The sequence below is a fragment of the Triticum aestivum genome, chromosome 1B, assembly GCF_018294505.1.
Source record: "Triticum aestivum cultivar Chinese Spring chromosome 1B, IWGSC CS RefSeq v2.1, whole genome shotgun sequence".
Taxonomy (NCBI): Eukaryota; Viridiplantae; Streptophyta; class Magnoliopsida; order Poales; family Poaceae; genus Triticum; species Triticum aestivum.
In genome coordinates this window covers 626,224,916-626,245,412 of record NC_057795.1, presented here as the reverse complement: position 1 = coordinate 626,245,412, position 20,497 = coordinate 626,224,916, and the positions used below count along the sequence as shown (strand labels likewise).

General features: G+C 44.2%; 1 non-coding gene across 1 annotated transcript; it reads left to right on the top strand.

The window, feature by feature from the left end:
- Positions 1-2,053: 2,053 nt before the first annotated feature.
- Positions 2,054-2,126, top strand: TRNAK-UUU (transfer RNA lysine (anticodon UUU)). Its single transcript has one exon. It is a non-coding gene; the product is annotated as a tRNA-Lys (tRNA).
- Positions 2,127-20,497: the final 18,371 nt, after the last annotated feature.

Genomic DNA, 20,497 nt, shown 5'->3' with positions numbered 1-20,497 from the left:
TGTGTCCAGAATCTGGGCGTGACAGGCGCGGGCCTTTTGTAGAGAAATTTCCTCTCAAAGAGAGAGAGGTCGTCCCTCCCAATCAAAAGAAGGAGGGTTCTGTTCTGCTTCTGCTGCCACTCCAGGCATTGGAGCGGGATTCAGATGCCGCTCTTGACTGACCATAGCTTCCGGGGGAGTGGTCTGCTCCCGGGATGCAGAGGCGTCCTCACAGTCAGCCAGAAAAGCTTTGAATAGCTCTTCCGAGTTAGTGGATCCGGAGGGAGGCATTGAAGGGCCTGGGTCCCCCATTCCGTCCCAGTCGGACTCGGAGCGAAGCATTTCCCAACAAGATTCGAAAAATTCATTATCCCCAACCTAGGGCTGGTCGAGTATGAAGAAAAGACCTATATGGGTTTCGGATTACCGAAATTGGATTTCCTTATTGATCCATATGTCGCTTAGACTTTACTTTTTCCCCTTTCCTCTATTTGTTCGATAGGGTCTTCGTCTCTGTGTAAAAGCAAACTCTCCAAATTTATGACCTTCAGTGATCTTACAATGAACAGGAGTTTTTCCATTGTAAATGAGTATGGAGCAATCAACGAATTCCGGCGAAATAGAAGATCTACGTGACCAAATTTTCCTGCTCCTCAGACTTTCTCTACTATGCCTTTTTTCGTGAACTACTAAATGACTCCTCTTGCTCCAAGCTCCCTTTTGTTGCCTTCTCGTTCACATCCTCGTTCAATTGAAACAAGCTTTCAATCAATATCTGCAGGCACATTATATAATTCCTATATGGAAATTCATTTGCGGAAGACCTCCATTCAAACATGAGAAAAGCTTCTGGGCCCGTCCAAGATGGGATGGGAGAAAAAAAGCGAAAAAAATCTGGATTGTGCATTGGTCGGGATCTCCGTAACAAGTAGGTGAACGGTGATGATCAAAACCAGGAGAAAGATCTGAAAAAAGGGGACTTGGATAGGATTTTGACCACGATCAAAAGATAGGAGGGGTTCTCTTTCTTTCATCGCCGTCAAAAGCAAAGGCTACCAAAAAAACCTTTACTATCACGGAGATCGTTAAAGAAAACATGGATCCAAATGCCAAAGGGGAAAAATGGTGGAAAAGCTTCTCAAGGCCTCGTCCTCCTCACCGCGCAAGCATGGGAAAAACGTTATGTGCTATCGTTGCGGGGAGAAGGGTCATCTTGCGGAGATCTGCAGAAAAGAGGCGACCCGCTTCGTTTGTGGCGCCTTCGGCCACAGATCCTTCTACTGTCCTAGGCGAGGGAAGCAAGGTAACCAAGTAATCCTCTTTCTTGTGCTTCAGCCCTATGAGGATATGGTGAGAAACGTGGAACATTTGAGAAAATGTGCTGTGTCATTGAGGGGAAGAGCTTTTCTTTCGAAGGCATCTTTCTGAAGGAAGAGTGTCCCCTCCATTTGGATACAATTTCTGATTGTTAGCTAGAATATATGGGTGTATTGTCATTCAAGTTCTATAGATGGTGTCTGTCTCACTATCTGTTTGAGTGCCTGAAGGCCCCTGGAGGAGTCGTTCTGTGAGTTGTATTCAAGCTTGCCCTTAGACCGAGTCAAGTTAGCGATAAGAGTCAGCTACTTTGGCCTTGTCATTCGCTTTGTTGCCATATAGATAGGTTGGAGTGCGGGTGGCCACTAACCCAATGAACGAACTTACGTGTAGGTGTGATCCTATCTGCTCTTCCACTATAGGACTAGAAATGCAGTACAACCATGTCCCTTTCTTAGGGGAAAAGCCCTCTTTGAAGGAGAATCCACTTCTGAGCGCCAAAGGCTAACCTCGGATCCATCTTATTTCCTTATTTCTCTGTTTTGGTAGCAGGAGAAGTAGTTTGTTCAGCCCGGACTTCAAAGTAGTCTCCCCCGTTGACCTTCTTTTTTAGATAGAATCCTCAATGAGTGGAAAGGACTCCCAAACTTGCTCCACAGTACTATACCATACAAAGCCGCGCCCTTGTGATATGATAAGAAGAAAAGGGGCCAGGCCGCCCTCTTTTCTTTTCCGCACCAAGCCTTCTTGTAAAATCGGGTGTATAGCTCAGTTGGTAGAGCATTGGGCTTTTAACCTAATGGTCGTAGGTTCAAGTCCTGCTATACCCAAAACAAAAAAAACCACTCTTGTATTCGTAAGGATGCATAGTAGCCTTCAAAGAGTAGTCTTTGGCCTTGAGAAAAGCCCCTTTCTCATCAACATCTCGACTTCGCTCGTTGTTTGAGGTCAGTATAAAGGAGATCAGACTGGCTCAGTCATTGATAGGCCGGCCTTCTCCTTATTCATTGGATAGGGTGCGGGGGAAAGTCAAGTCAAGCACTAGTTAGTTGGGGTGGGACGCACCAAAGCAGCGTTCGTTGCACTAGCGCCTTATCTTTTGAAGCTAAACAGAGGCTCGAAAGACAGAGTACGTCCGAAGTTGTTGGCTGCCTTTTTGTAGTGCGCAAGTCAGAGTGAACTTCTTCTTCTGTTCTGTGAATCTACTAACGAGAACTGCCGTACAGTCCTATCTTTTTTTAAGAAAGATCGTAGATGAACGTTTCGTTTCGTTACCTAAGTAGTTGAGCAATTCATTCCAAGGTAAACAAAGAGGTATTTCCTTTTCTTGTTCAGTCCTTCTCTCCTTCCATCCCAGTAGGCCTATTCATGCTTTTTTGCTATCCATCTTGATCAAATAGAAGAAGGGGAAATTCAGACTAGGCAAAACACCTCAAAAAGTGAAAAAAAGATAAAACAACTTTCTTTCAAGTAGTAAACCATAGTTCTCATCCTAGGAAACCATATCGATCATCGGTTCAGAGCTCCCAACTACGAAGCTCTTTTCTAGAGCGAGTCAACAATTCGTGGATCCATGGTTTGGATGAAGCTATGTACCCGGGTAGAGATGATTTGTCTCAAAGATGTTCCGCTCATCCAAGAATCTGAAACTTCATCTACATAAACTCATAAATAGCCCTTTCCTTTCTTTTCTTGACTTCAAAAGGTAATCAATCCTTTCTTTTCATCTTTTATCAAGTCTTCCTCTTCCTGATTGAGTCAATCAGGGATAGAAATTCGGATCAACTATGAGGAGTAGGGCTGCTGGGCAAGTGAATGAACTCTGTCCTAGGCATTTCCAATAAGTTCAGTGAAGTGAGGGCGAAGCCTTTTTTGAGAGGGAAAATACACTCCAAATGATATTCCATAATGGAAGGAATGAGTGGAAGATTTACTGGAAGAAAAAAATACGATACTTTTCTAGTCGTAGGTAGGGCTACCTATCTAGTTTCGTGCTTCGGGCGTACCAGATTCAATAGGCTAGGTTATAGCTGACAGATTTCTTTAAGAACTAGCTGCCTATAAGCCTCGCTAGTAGTATTCCTGCCCAGTGCCGGAGTAGTGACTCACAAGGTAAGTTCTCCTCGATGCATTTCCAACACTCTATTTTTCTACGTACACTTTTGATTCCTCAGTAGGTAGGGACAATGTTCGAGATCTCATCCGACCGTCTATTTCTCACTGATTGGGAGATTGGATTGGAATCCGAGGAGAACTGATTGGATGTCATGGAACGAATGGGGCACTACGTTGGTTACCCACTGCTAGCCTAGCGGAGATTTCTCTATTTGTTGAAAGTGGAAAGGAGTCATATTTGAATCGGAAAGTTGGGCTCATTCACTCACACCTTTCTTTGATTATCGATGACTTGGCTTCTTGCTCAAGTAAGCACCCGGCATACCAATTCATTATCCTTGGGGCTCGGCTCGCTCCTTCCTATCTACGTTATTCTTTCTTTGTTACTCTCGTAATGACGTTCCAAAAGAAATCAAGGTTACCAGGTCATAGCTCTGATTCTTCTTCCCTTATAGAACCTTCCCGCAAGAAATCAGTGGAAGTGGTCCGCCCCTACAACTCATCAAATCAGCCTTCTTTTCTGTTCTACGCTGTACATATTCTCAAGTTATGAGAAAGAATGGATCTGAATGCAATTTGGAATTAACAAAATAAACGAATGAAGAATATTTTTACCTCTTATCTGATAAGCAATCAAAGCATTTGAACTGCTCAATGAACAATAAAGAAAGAGCTAAGGTAAAAAAGTATATGTGTTACTAATAGTAAACCAATTTTATTTGGAGTTTGCTTTCACATGAACATGTTATAACTACAAATGAGGTGAGGCTTGATTAGGTGGCTTTGCAAGAACTAGGGAGGAACACAAGTTATGTACTTTAGGCTAAACATATGAATTTAGAAGATCAACTTTTCCAATTGGACATAAACAAAAGCAACCAATAATATATATATATATATAAACTTCAATAATATTTTCTCTATGGTGAAGTAATTTCATCGTTAACCACTAAACGATTAAGTAGCGATGTATGCAAAGCTAGACAACGAACATTTCATAATACACTCGTTCTGCATATCTTTAGGATAAAAGAAAAAACTGCGAAAAAATCCGTTTTCCTAAATAAAAAGATCAAGAAATCTATTTTGTATGGTTCTTATTTCGTTGAAAACGTTTCCATGAGACTTTCTTTCATTGAAGAAGTCCATGACTTGTTCTAGGTGATATGAGGTTGAACAGGCTTTAGAAAAAATGCAAAGAAGGGTACATGAGGGTGGAATAAAAATCAAAAAGATGACCCCTTCTTTCTTCCTGAGCATTACCGATAAATATTCATTCTTTATACTTTAGGTTGGGTTCAGATGTATATCATTTATTATATGAAACCAAAAAGAAGAAATGACAAGAAAGTTGTATATAGATGGAGGAATAAATTATGATGTGGAAAACAAGGCAGGGGTTCAAATCCTGTCATCCCTACCTATTACTTCTCCTATGGGCAGTAATGAGGGATCAATTGAGATCGATTCAAATTGGGCAAAATTCAGAGTTTCATTTTTCTATATGCATGTGGTACAAAAATCATCCTTTTCTTTACTGCTTTATCTCCCGGAAAGCGCTCTTAGTTCAGTTCGGTAGAACGTGTGACTCCAAAACCCAATGTTGTAGGTTCAAATCCTACAGAGCGTGATTTTGTTCTTGTTATGTCGAATCCAAAAAAAGAACTTATATAAATATAAGAAAATGAGACAGTAATGAGGTCCATATCGTCATCGTAATAAAAAGAAAGATCTGCAAGCATTCTTTATGGGAGTCGGGGCTTTCTGATTTGAAGTTGCTGGAAAAGGACCTCTGTGATCGGTTGATTATTAGTCGTTTTTTAAGGTAAGTAGGCAGGGGTGTCTTGATCGAAACCGAACTTCAATTCCACCCAGCTCAGATTCTATGCAGCAGTGGGGAAGACATGTTTATACTTTTATTGAGAATTCCATTTCTTCCTGCGGCACCCCAATTCTTTCCCAGTAGTTGAAAATTGATATGAGATCTTGAACCCAGGGGGCTCCTATGTTCTGGGCAGAGGCATTGATGCGGGCTATTAGAATAAGGTGGTAAGGTCCAGGCATCTTCAAACCCCACATATGCCCTCTTTGATCTAGTAAGGGGAATGAAAGAAACAGGAATGTTGCACAGTAAAGTGTCAGCACTCATCCCCAAACTCCATAGGCCCCGCAATAGAAAGAGTTTACTTCGGTGCCGGAGAGCCGAAACCGCTAACCGAAACAAGACATATTCACTTTGACCACAGCCACCCGCACTTGCCTACCCGACTGGCTATTTTAGCTATTCTCTCTTCAACCTTCCTCTAACCTAAAATAGTCGTACCGCTCCCCCTTTAGAGATAGATTTCTTTATTCTCTAAGCTAGCTAAACGCCCAAAACATAATAAGCTAAGCCTCCGTCGATTTAGCCAAAGCAGGCCTGGAGAAAATAATGGGAGTCGGTGTCCCTTAAACGCCTTGTTTCCTCTTCTTTACGGTGGCTTCTTCTTAAATGAAAGAAGATCTTTGCTGCGCTTATGCCTTCAAACCCGAAAACAGTGGTTATTACGACACCAGGTGAAATAGCTGCTTTTTCTTCTCTTCCTCCCCTTGACCTATTGAAGTTGCGCTCACCCGCAGCCCTAAGCCCTACAGTTCCTTCGCTTACCGCCTAATCTTAATCTATTGCCCTGCCTCCAAGAGAAGAAATGGCACCAACCGATACAATGGCAGCTAGTTCCAGGGAAGCTGCTTCAATGGAAGTTGGATTGCCTAGTTGCTTTTGAGTTCGATTTGAACTAGTTTCCAAGCTTTTTTTTCATCCATGCCTATAAGTATAATTATCTTTTCCAATCCGAGTGTTCCATCGGACTTACTCCATTTGCTTCTAGGGTCCATTTGCTTCTAGGGATAGATAGGGCTGGAGTCGTCAGTGCTAGAATGAAATGTGAATGAGAGCATAGATTGATTGTCTCACTGCATGTACGTATAGTAACCGGTTAATAATACTAAGGGTCCCTAATACTAATCTCGACATGAGAGGAACGTGTCCTCTCGGCCTTGATATATACTAACAAATATGGTTTTTTCACTCAGACATGAGAGGTGAGATCGATTATATGATGGAGACAGATGGAGGAGCAGAAAGTGAGAGATTGTGGCGTGAAGCACATGTAAGGTGTACAACTCTAGAGACGGATGCATCGAGGTGCCGGCCTGTGAGAACGCTCGTCATAGTGTTGCGCCATAATTTTGTGATGGGTCTTTCGTTTTAAAAATAGGAGTTTTTCGGGTCTAGTTTACCGGTCCGTCAATAAATGCGTATGGAAAGTGAAATAGTTGATGTGATGGATGTGCCCGGTATCGATCAATGAAACATCGGCTCGACGCAGGATTTCAATAGAACGAAAAACATCGTCAGTAGTAGAGGGATAGGTACTTATTCCCGGCCAGCGGTATCATTGCTGCTCCCCGCCTAATGCGGATCATTGTGCAATGCTTATGTGAAATCTCAATCCAAAACTTATTCGTTTCGTTGGAAAAACCGACACCGACGTCAAGATCAGTCTCCTTTCCTTTCTCTTTAGTTTGGGAGCAGAGCTTAAAAAGATGGGGGGTCACGATGGATCCTTTTTTTATCCCTGATTCCATGGACGGAATGATTGTGGAATTTAACCCTTCGTCGTCATACTCAAACTCGGTCAATGGGCCGGCTTTTAGTGTAGAAAGTGTGAGTTCGAACTACATGGAGGTGGAGGAATCAATAAATTCCCCTCCTCCCCCTAATCCAAACCCTTATTCTCAGATTCTGGATTTAGTCGCCGCAAATGCAAATATGGATTACTTTCACTTCTCTCAAATGCAGATGTTTTACCAAATGCAAATGTTTTATCAAATGCAAATGTTTTATCAAATGCATTTGAATTATTTTAGCAGCCAGCCGCTTTTGCCTATGGTACCTATGTATGTTCATTTTTTTATGTCTTTTTATATGCGGTTTTGGTATTTTCCCTTCTAAGCAAACTCTTTTGCGCCATTTGATCTTTAATTGAATTATTTCAGGCTCCGTATTGAATTGAAAAACTCTTTCAGGCTCCGTATTGTATTTATAAACTCTTTAAGGCTCCGTATTGTATTTATAAACTCTTTCAGGCTCCGTATTGAATTGAAAAACTCTTTCTGGCTCCGTATTTCAAACTCGAATTGGATTTTGTGTCGGCTGGTCGGCAGGACCGCCAGCCCGCAGATGTAGGGAGGTCTCCTCTTGAACTGAGAAATCAAAGTCGCGATCTGATAGGTATCTATCCGGACCATGCATCTGGAAAGCGCCGGTTCGATTCCGGCTCGTGACATGAAGAAGAAGTCCCAAACAGGGATCAGATGAGTTTGCACAGCGTTACTTTGTTGACGGAAAAGCTAATTGTTCTTCCGGTTCAATGAAGACTATGCTTACTTTCCTTTCTCTTACCGGTCTGTGTTCTATCATGGACCTGTATTCCGTTCCTCGAATCGAGACTTTCTTTTGGTATGATTTTGATACGAGTTTTCTATCAAAACTCTATGCCATCAATCACTATCCCCGGGGATAGAATCCAGCTCCCGGCGTACCTGATAACTACGCTCATATACGTCAATTCATGGAAGATGCTCAGGGGAACGAATCCATATAGGAAACCCCTCTAGGGGAAGGGACAACTGGTTAGTTTGTGTTAACATATCAAGGGATACCAATCATTGCCAGGTATGGTGGGGAAAAAAGCAACCTATTGTATTTTCCTTACTCCAGTGGGCTTTAACTAGACCTGTTTACTTAGCTTGATCTTTGTGCTCTCGGCATAGGTAGGATGTATCTCTGGATTATCCATGGTATGCTTCCATTGTTGCACCTTAGCCCGGTATAGTAGAAGGCGATCCATGCTATTCATGAGTTGATAAGCTCCATTCCATCGATAGGGATCAACCCAGCTGCATAGCTTTAAGACCCTAAGCTACACCATAGCTAAATCAACCAACGTCAGGGATTCTAGCTCAAGATCAGGAAAGAGCTTCGTTCCCTCCCGCCTGCTGGCTAGAGTTATACCATCCACTCTTGCTGCTGACTATGAAGTAGCGTAAAACCCTCTATCGCGTATGTTTGTTTGCCGTTGTACGAAAGTCTATCGATTCAAGAATTTGCAAATCCCTTGGGTTCTTTGCCGAGGTTAGTCAGTAGTGAATCAAAGAACTCATGCATGTAATCAGTGACTAGGGATCGATCACTCGGATGCAACCGAGCCATACAAAAAGAATTGGAAAAGGGATGACGCAAGAGCAGCGGAAGGTGACTTAGCAACATCAGTCATTTCCTATAGAAAGGAAGGAAAGGATCTCTCTTCTGTCTAGACGAAAGATCTCATTTTTGCTACCGCTCTCCCTCTTATGAGTCTTTGTCAGCCGTTGTTTAGTAGCTTTCAACGCGAGTTCAGTCATTCTCTTAGATACTGAAAAGTACGAACTGACTTAAAGCACGAACATGAAGGAAAGGCTGAATTCGAAACATCTTGAATCGGATTCTCTCTTCTCACAGAGCTTGAGAGTGAAATGAGTGGGCCGGACAAAGAAGACCACTATGGAAGTGAAAAGGGAGGGCAAGAGCGGTTCGAAGACCATAGCCCGATGTGGGTACATTGGCGTCATCGTCGTATGAAATTCACGCACAAAGGGCGCTGCATCACTCTCAATGGCATTCAAGATAATCCTTCCTGCCGTCCAATCTCTGTCCGTAAGCTGCAAGGATTGCTGAAACGGGGTGCTGTTAGCCAGTGTGTGCAAGTGCGTCAGATTCACCAGGAGCATGATCTGCAAGCAATTACTCTGGATGCTGATCCTGCAGAGCAGACAGCTCCAGCTGTTCAAGAACTGCTACAGGAGTTTGATGCTTTGTTCCGGGAGCCAAAGGAATTACCCCCTCGTCGTGCCTGTGACCACCAAATTCCGTTGGTGCCAGGTGCAGTGCCAGTCAATGTCCGGCCATATAGATATGCACCCCACCAGAAAACAGAGATTGAGAAGCAAATCTGTGAGATGATGAACAATGGCATTATTCGTCGCAGCACGAGCCCCTTCGCTTCTCCAGTGCTCTTGGTTCGTAAGAAGGATGGATCCTGGCGCTTTTGAAATATCCTATGCTAGTCGCGGGTTGTCCCAAGCTCAATGTAGGTTCGCAAGAGAAAAAGAGGGGGGTACCTTGTCTGTCGGTAGAAGAAGGCAACAAACAAGTGGAAGCAACCGATGCTTTGGTCATTCTACTCCTTGATGCCAGTCTGTGCTTGATGTCATGCTGGCAAAAGCGGGGGTTTCGGCCGGCTTTACCTACTATTGGATTTGAACCAATGACTCTTGCCGTATGAAAGCGATACTCTAACCGCTGAGTCAAGTAGGTCAAGCTGAGTCAAGTCAGAGAAAATCGAAAAAAAAGATAAAGCCAACCAAAGCGCAACCAGAGTTCTCCGCGGGGTGGAGCGCTAAGAAAGAGAAAGCGTTATCGCTATACGAAATGAAGCAGCGGCTAGCACACTAAGATAAACCACTTGGTTTAAAAAACAGCTTAGTGGCGTGTGATTTCAACACTATTCCAGAGGTATATGACAAAAATTGTGGGAGAGACCTCTATGTTCCTCAGCTTAAATCATTCTATGATTGTTTACAATTCTGTCATCTATTTTACATGAGGGCTAGAGGGTGGTCTTGGAGCAAGAAAAGTGTTGAGTCCAGGCGCATTATGGTACGACTGAGACTGAGTTGGGCAGGAGCAAGCGGTTGGATTGGCCTGACTCTTCAAGACCAAAGATACTCGGCTTCCTCTTCATCAAGTCACGAAATTCGATCCTTAGTTAGCAGCACCAAAACTAGAGCAGGCCCAAGACAAGCAAGAACAGTCAGTCAGCACCGATCAGGCAGGAAGCAAACAGTAAGCTAAGAATACTGGAAGAAGGTGGTCGCTCAGCCAAAGCCCTAGTACAACCAGAACAGTAGGGAAAGCGGTAGAGGCCGATCCGTAGCTTTGGTCGTCACACTCTAATCCGCTTTAGAAGAAGCAGCTATTCTATTGCTTGGCTATAAAGCCTATAAGTAAGAACTCTGGGGAAGGAATCCGATCTGCAGATGAAGCAGAAGCAGGCAAAAGGCGAGCGCACAGCGAGGAATTTTCCATACTAGATCGACTCAACATTACCGAATCTACTCTGAGACTCTCCTCTCTTCATGGTTGGCTGTAAAAAAAGAGTCTCTTTAGTCCCCAACTCTATGGATTTTACTTTTTGGCTCAACACCCTGCTCTCGACGTTTGCTCGGGACGGGAGGCTATGAAATAGTTGAAAGCAGATGCAACATTAAAGAAAGTCAATCCAGTAGCCTTAAGTCGTACCGAACACTATGTCCTAATAGTAAGGGATTTCTTTCAACCCGGTGGTAAGCCGGTGGTACCCGGAGAAAATGTTGCCCGAAGGAAGGGACTAAACCCATCTGTTCAAGTAGTAGCCAAGTAGTACCGAAGGAGTATCTCCGAGTTAAGGAGTATCGAAGGGAAGGAAGAAAAACCAAGTGAAAGAAAGAGATCGCAATGGTCTAAGATATAGTCAGTGAACAATAACTCAGATCTGATGTCGGATCGAAACAAAAATGCAAAAAGACAACACAAACGTAAAAGATCGAACTCTAATTTAGTTACTGAGTGAGATGTTTTGCTACCTACAAAATGTTGGTTCTTCCCCTACAACCCCTAGCCCTCCAAGGCAGTACTCTTCATCGGCAAATCCGAATGTCTCGTTCCGAGTTGAGACCCACCTACAGAAATTGATCCATCAACGGCTTTTTCTATAGTGGCAGGAAGTCTCCAACTCTTCGATATGCGCTAGCTAGGTAATCCCTTTACTTAATCTGATATGGGATCTCTTGCTACCAGAAAGGAACTGAACTGGCTTGCCCGGAAAGAATGGATTGCGGCCCTTGGAGAGCTAATGGTACTGGACTGATAGCGCACTGATTGAACCGACCCCGGACGTACCACTGGGGAACCTGTGGCTGGAGAGAATCTCTCGCGATGGAGAAATGTCAAATGGGAAGCTCTATGGAGGCACACATCGTGTCGTTCGTCATCGAAATGGGACTGACTCGCTCGGGAACAGGCACAGGATTGAGGAACTTTCTGGTGTAACACACCCGTAATGGGGCAATCTGACTAGCTGGTCAAAACCCTTTCCGCAGTGTTTAAGTGGTGCTGGAAGGAATCAAGAGGGGAGGAGGAAAGCTGTACCAGGTGGAAGGAGAAGAGCTGATTGCTACTAAATCAGAACAAGCTTAGTTCTGCATGATGGCTCAATGGTGCATGGTCAACTCAGTAAACCTAACATCTCTGATCTCTGATCCAATTTCAACCCTACTGAACTCTTAAGAGTAGGTGTTTCAAGAACCTAAGTCCTTACAAAAAAAAAGAATCCATGATCACTATAGACCCCCGAAGGTACTGAGCCCAAACATCTGAAGCCATACGGATACTCACATCTGCAAAAGGCTGAGACTGAGAATTGAGGAATTGCTGAAGAATTCACTGATACAATCCTCTACTAGCCCCTTTGCTTCACCTATGCTGTTAGTGAAGAAGAAGGATGGGACATGGAGGATGTGAGGATGTGCATTGAAACCAGGCAGCTGAATGCCAGTACAGTAAAGAAGAAATACCCAATTCCGGCACATAGATGCCCTATTGGATGAGTGGTGCTAAATATTACAGCAAGATTGACTTAAGATCTGGCTATCATCAGATCAGGATGAGAGAGGAAGACAAGCCCAAAACTTCATTCAGAACCCTGTAACTATGAATTCAATGTGATGCGGGCTTACAAATGCTCCTGCAACGTTTCAAGCACTCATGAATGATGTGTTCAAGCCCAGAAGATTTGTGTTGGTTTTATGATATACTTCTTGACAGTAAAACACTGAAGGAGCATCAACAGCACTTGCAGCTAACACTTTTTCTGCGGAATCAGCTACATGCTAAGATGAGCAAGTGTGAGTTTTGACTTTCAAAGGCGGAATATTAGGGGTAAAATGGAAAATAAGGTGGCAGATGCATTTAATAGGAGAAAGGCCGGAACATCTGTCCAGCTGGTCCAAGGTGTGCAAACCGCTTTGTGAAGGCCGACTGAGAATGAGGGACCTAGTAGTGTATTTCGAAGCCTTCTAGGCAAAGCTGCTTTGGCGTGCACTAAAAGGGCGTCTTCCTTTCCTATATTATACCAGAGGTGAGTGCATAATCTGGTGTAGAACGGAGGGGATATCTTAAGTTGATGTGCACAAGTGCTTCCTTTGATTGAAGTCGATTGCCTCAACCAATTTCTTAGTACATCAACACAAGAAGTGGCGAATTGGGGATGGTACTACCTCAGTGAAACTGTGGGAAGATGGGTAGGTGGGGCCTCTCAACCAAGACATCGCGGTTGGCGAGTGGGGACTCTACTGAATTCTAGCATGGGTGTGGTAGATTACTGACGTGAAGCCGGACCTCTATGAGTGCTCTACATGGCCGGATCAAAGCTATTCTAAAAACTAGATCCATTGGAGTGGGAAGTACTCAAGATGTAGAAGAGGACTCAAGAAGGTTTGGTCCTCTTTCTCTGATGGGTTCTTAGAATCCACTACCCTCCCTCCTAAAAGACCATGTGACCATCGGATTCACCTCACGATAGTCAACCAGTGAATCAAAGGCCTTATAGGTATTCACACCACCGGATGAAATTGAATCCATAATCAAGGAGTTACTCTAGAATGGTACTCTACAACCTAGTTCATGCCTCACCGGCTCTTCTTTACAAGAAGAAAGAAGGTTCGTGGCGCCTATGGATTATAGGCAACTCAATGCGCAAACCGTAAAAAAGAAATACCCGATACCGGTCATTGATGATCTTCTGGATGAGCTACATGGTTATACTGTGTACTCAACAATCGTTTTATCTATTCCCACATCGATTCACCAATCCTGGAACTCGTTATGGATAGAAGGTACGTAGAAGTGAAAGTAGGACGACGGGAGAAAAGAGTAAGGAGTACCGGAAAAAGAAGATTTTGGACTTTCTGCCCACGAAGAAATAGTAGCATTTGAAACTGGAAAGATTTACTTTGGATAGTAAATCCCCAAGGAAGGGCTATAATCCAAACAAAGGAGGAGCTAGCGGACAGTTCGAATTTCAACGATTAGGGAGGGGAATGAAACACTTGTCTTTCACAATCAATTCTTTCTTTTTTTTATGTTTAGGACACGCGAAGCGAGAGCGAAACTCGCTATGAGGAGAAGACTCGGCAAGAGAGGTTTGAACAAGAGGAACTGTCGTCTAGTTGAGTTTGATCATTCTCTCTTTCTATCTCTCTTTCTTTCAAGAGCTGAATAAGGGCATATCCACAAAGGAGAGAGAAATCGGACTTTCTTCTTTACCCCCCTCATTATTCAAGACGTGAATATAAAGTGTATTGTACTCCCTTGGATCTTTTCCGGGATCTTTACTCGTTGTTGATCAAGGAAGCTAGAAGGAAGATGGGTGGTAGGGTGAATGGACATTCGTATCCTCTCCGACTCGTCGGTTAGGAGAGTAGCGACCAAAAAGAAATCATTATACATGATAACTGCTGTAGAGATAAAATGTAGGAAGGAGAAAGTTGGTTTCAATGAGTCATGTGAATTGTAGAAGAAATAGGTAAACAAGGCGGGTTAATATATATACGTTGAAAAGCAAGGGGATAAATTGAACGAAATGAAGAGCAATCCAGAATCCGATTTTGTATACTATAAGAAAAAGGCACTGAAAACTTGGAAACGGAAGATGTTGTAACTGATATGGGTAGTCACACATTAGGCAAAATGGTGTAGTGGTTGGGCCAGGTAGCTTCTTCACTTTTGGAGCATGAGCGGAGGCCATTTCCGGGCCAAAAAGCCTGGACGGGCACATTGCGCTGTGGGGTTTACGCCCCCGGCCGTAGCCCATTGCCCAGCTTAACTAGGCGGCCCACCCATGCCAACTCCCTTTTTTTCACGTCCCATGGAAATTACGGTTAGAGGTGTCGGCAGTTTTTTGCCCTCGTTATGCTGCGGTGGTAGAAGAAATACACTGCGGCCATTCATATTAGGATGTTTTCTTCTCTTTGTGAAACCGTTTTCCTGCAGAAATTTTAAATGTTTTTTTTTGTTTTTTCAAAAACATGCATGAGCGCTGCATGTCTTTTCTATTAAGATAGAGGGATTACAGCCATGTATGTCATTACAAGGTGTTGGCCGAACGACCGTACAAAATGCAAAACCACTCGGAGAACAAAATTAGCGCACTTGAAACGGGTGCCTGCCCACAACTCTAGCCGAAAGGCCCGAAACCCACAGCGCTAGCTCTGCCTTTGTATGAGAAACAACGATGCCTGGCAAGGTGGCTTTGTGGTAAAAAAAAACCTATTGTTACGCTCGAGCCAGATGAACATGAACCTGAAGGTTGCAACGATCAATGTGTTGAGGCCCCTACACGGCTACACCGGCACCTCGGCGTCGTAGCGACCGTCGTCGGCCACCAGTCTGCTAAGGATATAGAGCCATCGGGTGTGAGGCAATGCAGGCGCAGGATACCAGACCTCCCTGGCAAAGGGGCATCCCGGCAGCATATGCATTGTGTCTTCTTACACTTGGTGACAAAGTTTTTTGAACACGGTACAAACGCAAGCGCTCATATACATGCGCATACAGTCACCTCTACGAATGCACACACGCATACCCTATCCCTATGAGCACCTCCGAAAGACTGGGCCAGTATATCATCTTGAAAATTACGAAGTCACCGTAGGCACCTCGTCGTCGACGGGAACGTCTCCTCCACTGAATGCCTGAAATAATACAGGAATAAATGCGAGCATCAGGACTTGAACCCTGATGGGCTGGAGATACCACAGTCCCTCTAACCATCCAACCACAGGTTGGATCGCCACCTGGCAACAGAGTTGACACTGCTTGGTATGAGGTACTTACATTTTGTGGTGTAGCGGTACTGTTGGTACCGGTGCGTTGGTCATTATACTTACATTTTCATTTTATGCTAAGAGTATATGTCATGCCAACACTTCTTTTCCTTTGCATGCTGTTCTTTTTCTTTTGAACAGAATATTTCTTTCGTTCTGTTGCTCTTTCCTCAGTCTTTCTTATTCCTCTGTGCAGAGGTCCAAGCATTTTGAGGATCGGTGGAGGGAAGAATGGAACATCCCTCTTCTTCTAAATTGCTTTCTCCTGCTAAATTTTGAATAGATCTCTGTTGCTGGTTTTTTGCCCGCCCAGCTAGCCGGCATGTCAGATAAGACCACATGGCCCATGAGTTAGGGCATTTCTAACCGATCTCTTAAAAGTTTTTATTAGGATAAACACGAGTGTGTGTATCATATATTAAAGAATGAGAGGGAAAAAAGAGCTCCATACACGAATGTCTCGCATACGGTTACATGCGATGTGTGTCTACTAAAAACCTACCTAGGACTAACTACCCGTCGGCCACCCACCTAGCCAAAGACCCGAGGAAGGGCGTAATGTCGCCCTACAACGGACCTGATGTCTTCCATGCTTGAGCCTCGCATTCCACCCTCGCAATTACACCATAAGCCAAGGGTGTCGCACTCTCAAAGACTACTGCATTCTGCAAATTCTCGAGCTTGCCCACTCCCACTACTAGGGAGAACCCTAATAATAGCGCTTGAATTATGCATAGCAGTAGCGTTCGGTCCAGCACTACTGCTATCGCGCTACAGCTAAACCCTAGTAGTAGCGCTGGTATGGGCAGCGCTACTGGTAAGTATTGTTAGCAGTAGCGCTTCCCGGACCAGCGCTACTGATAACTATCTATAGCGCTTGTTCAGATGACGCGCTGCTGCTAAGCCAGCGTTACTGGTAAGTATTTTCCAGCGCTACTGCTAATATTCCTGCTTTCGCAGATTTGCACCCTCTACGTATTTGTGATATATTTATAGAGGCTCTATACAATAGTTTCATCACGTCATACTAAACATACATTATTCTCACATATCATAGACATACAGTAGTCTCGTCATACCATCATCATCATCATCATCATCATTCAACACAAATATCATCACATCTCGAAAATAGCGATACACAAGTGCGATCATGTCATGTCTCGAATAAGTGCAACTGCATGGTCATGGCACACACACAAGTTTCATCATCTCTATCTAAACCATGATGTAGAAGAGAAGAGCGATCAACATGAGCAAGAGCGCGACTATGTAGTACCGGTGGTCCCGCACCTGCTCATGCTGGAGTGTCCACCTCAAGTAACTACTTTCCGCTTCGGCTCTGGTGTCGAACCCTTTGAGGCTAGCACCCGGGTACTTGTGCACCTGAGCCTGAGCGGCTGGCCAGTGGTCGTAGACTCCTGGAACCCTCCGAATGCACACAGCGTAGTAGTCCTTCGCCATCTCTGATCTATGTACCTGCATCGTGAGTTGATGAATTGAACGATAATATGCAACATAATGTACTTAAGAAAACAAAGAGGCATGATTAGCAAAAAAGCAACCAATAGTAAACATAAATGATGAAGTTCCTAATACCTAAACTAGTTAACTAGAGCGATCTATGCTAGTTCAGGACCACGGTTTAGTTACATCACATAGTTCCGCCGTGCATAATTTCAAAGTTTTGCCATAGAAAGACAATAGTGACAAGGCACGCTAGTTCAGGACCATGGTTTAGTTACATCAGATTGTCATTGACAATCATTCCTCCATGTCAGCATTCCAATCTTCATAGTCAGGGAGGAAGCACCCGAGCTTCGTGAAATGCTTCACTCTAGACGCTGAGCGACTAGCAGTGCTCGTACATCAACCCGCGTGATTGGCCCATGGTAGAACATCCCCGTTGGTTCGAGGACTTACTTCATGATCACTTGGACAAGTTCACACTGTACATCGTCGTCCGTCTTGAGCATCCCCTTATCACGGTACTTCTTTGCGATGCTTCCTTTGTGCCATGCCACATAATCATCTACCACATCTAGGTGTTGTAGCACCACTAAGTTAGCCCTGTCAAAGTCGTTCCGTCGATACGATTAGTCCATGTGCACTTCCCTCCGGTCGTTGTTGTGACCATCTCCTTCGAGTTTCCCATCGTGCTTCTTGACGGGCAAACCAACAACAGGGTCTCCGACGCTTATATAATTGTCGCAAAAGGAGACGCACTCATGCGTCAGATACCCCTGGAGGATGCTCCCTTCGGGACGGGACTTGTTACGAACGAATCCTTTGATGACCCCATTCATCCTCTCAAACGGCATCATGCTGTGAAGGAATGTCGACCCAAGGTTGATGATGTCGTCCACAATGTGGACACACAGATGCACCATGACGTCAAAGAACGCGGGCGGGAAGTACATCTCAAGCTCACATAGTATGACAAATATCTCTTCCTGTAGCCTTCGGAGCTGCTTCACACTTATGGACTTTCGAGAGATAACGTCGAAGAAGTTGCAGAGACCAGTAAGTGTGTCACGGACGTGCTTGTCCATTATCCCTCTAATGGCAACTAGGAGTATCTGCGTCATCATCACGTGACAGTCATGAGACTTCATCCCGCTGAACCTTTTCTTCTTGGGGGTCTAGGAATCTGCTTATCTTCCCACAGTAACCGGAACTGACTTTGATTCCCATAAGGCACTTGATGAATTGATCGATCTCCTTCGCACTTAAGGTGAAGCAAGAAGGGGAGCAATAATTCTCCTCCTTCTTGTTGACTTTTCTGCCCCTTTCCCCCTCCTCCGTCTCCTCCATCAACTTTTTATGGTGGAGATCTTTCCTGATCTTCAAATCTTCCAAGTCTTTCCTTGCCTTTGGCCCATCCTTGGTCTTCTCCGGCATGTTCATCAGTGTGCCAAGCAAGCTTTGGAGGACATTCTTCGTGATATGCATTTGATCAAGGCAATGAGGCGTGTCGTGATTGGGCCAATACTCCAAGTCCCAGAAAACAGACCTCGTTTTCCATACCTTCATCATCGACTCCGGCGCCTTTTTGATCTTTCCTAACGCGGGGCATTGTTCCCAGTTTCTCAATAGCTCGTCAATTTCGGCGCCGCTCCTCTTACATGGAGGTCCTCGAAGCTCAGCCAACCCATTTGAAAGGATCGATATGGTTAACTAGGGGGGGTGAATAGGCAACTAATAATTTTAAGCTTTTCTTTACCAATTTAAACTTCGCAACAAAATAGGTTGTCTAGATATGCAACTATGTGAGCAACCTATATGATGCAATGACAACTAGCACATAAGCAAGCAATGGATACAACACAAATAAGCTTGCAAAAGTAAAGGCACGAAATAACCAAGAGTGGAGCCGATGGAGACGAGGATGTGTTACCGAAGTTCCTTCCTTTTAAGGGGAAGTACGTCTCCGTTAGAGCGGTGTGGAGGCACAATGCTCCCCAAGAAGCCACTAGGACCACCGTAATCTCCTCACGCCCTCACACAATGCGTGGCGTGATTCCACTATTGGTGCCCTTGAAGGCGGCGACCGAACCTTTACAAAAAAGGTTGGGGCAATCTCTGCTACCTCTTGAGCACTGCGTTGGATTTCCCCGAAGAGGAGAGGATGATGCAGTAAAGTAGCATAAGTATTTCCCTTAGTTTTTGAGAACCAAGGTATCAATCCAGTAGGAGACCATGCACAAGTCCCTCGTACCTACACAAAACGATAGCAACTCGCAACCAACACTTAGGGGTTGTCAATCCCTTCACGGTCACTTACGGGAGTGAGATCTGATAGAGATAATATTTTTGGTATTTTTGATAGATAGATGCAAAGTAAAAAGTAAAAGGCAAAGTAAAACAAAGCAAGTAAATAAAGTGATAGAGATTGATATGATGAGAATAGACCCGGGGGCCATAGGTTTCACTAGTGGCTTATCTCAAGAGCATAAGTATTCTACGGTGGGTGAACAAATTACTGTTGAGCAATTGACAAAATTGAGCATAGTTATGAGTATATCTAGGGGATGATCATGTATATAGGCATCACGTCCAAAACAAGTAGATCAAAACGATTCTGCATCTACTACTATTACTCCACTCATCGACCGCTATCCAGCATGCATCTAGAGTATTAAGTAAAAACAGAGTAACGCCATAAGCAAGATGACATGATGTAGAGGGATAAATTCATGCAATATGATAAAAAAAAACCATCTTGTTATCCTCGATGGCAATAATACAATACGTGCCTTGCAACTCTTTCTGTCACTGATAAGGACACCGCAAGATTGAACCCAAAGCTAAGCACTTCTCCCATTGCAAGAACTACCAATCTAGTTGGCCAAACCAAAAAAGATAATTCGAAGAGACTTGCAAAGATAACTCAATCATACATAAAAGAATTCAGAGAAGAATCAAATATTTTCCATAGATAATACTGGATCATAAACCCACAATTCATCGGTCTCAACAAACACACCACAAAAAGAAGATTACATCGAATAGATCTCCACGAGAGAGGGGGAGAACATTATATTGAGATCCAAAAAGAGAGAAGAAGCCATCTAGCTAATAACTATGGACCCGAAGGTCTGAAGTAAACTACTCACACTTCATCGGAGAGGCTATGAGGATGATGTAGAAGCCCTCCATGGTGGATGCCCTCTCTGGCGGAGCTCCGGAACAGGCCCCAAGATGGGATCTCGCGGATACAGAAGGTTGTGGCGGTGGAATTAGGTTTTTGGCTCCTGTTCTGATCGTTCGGGGATACGTAGGTATATATAGGAGGAAGGAGTACGTCGGTGGAGCTCCGAGGGGCCCACGAGGTAGGGGGCGCGCCCTCCACCCTCGTGACCGCCTCTGGCACTTCTTGGAGTAGGGTCCAAGTCTCCTGGATCACGTTCGGTTGGAAAATCACGATCCCGAAGGTTTCATTCCGTTTGGACTCCGTTTGATATTCTGTTTCTTCGAAATACTAAATAAGGCAAAAAAACAACAATTCTGGGCTAGGCCTCCGGTTAATAGGTTAGTCCCAAAAGTAATATGAAAGTGGAAAATAAAGCCCAATATAGTC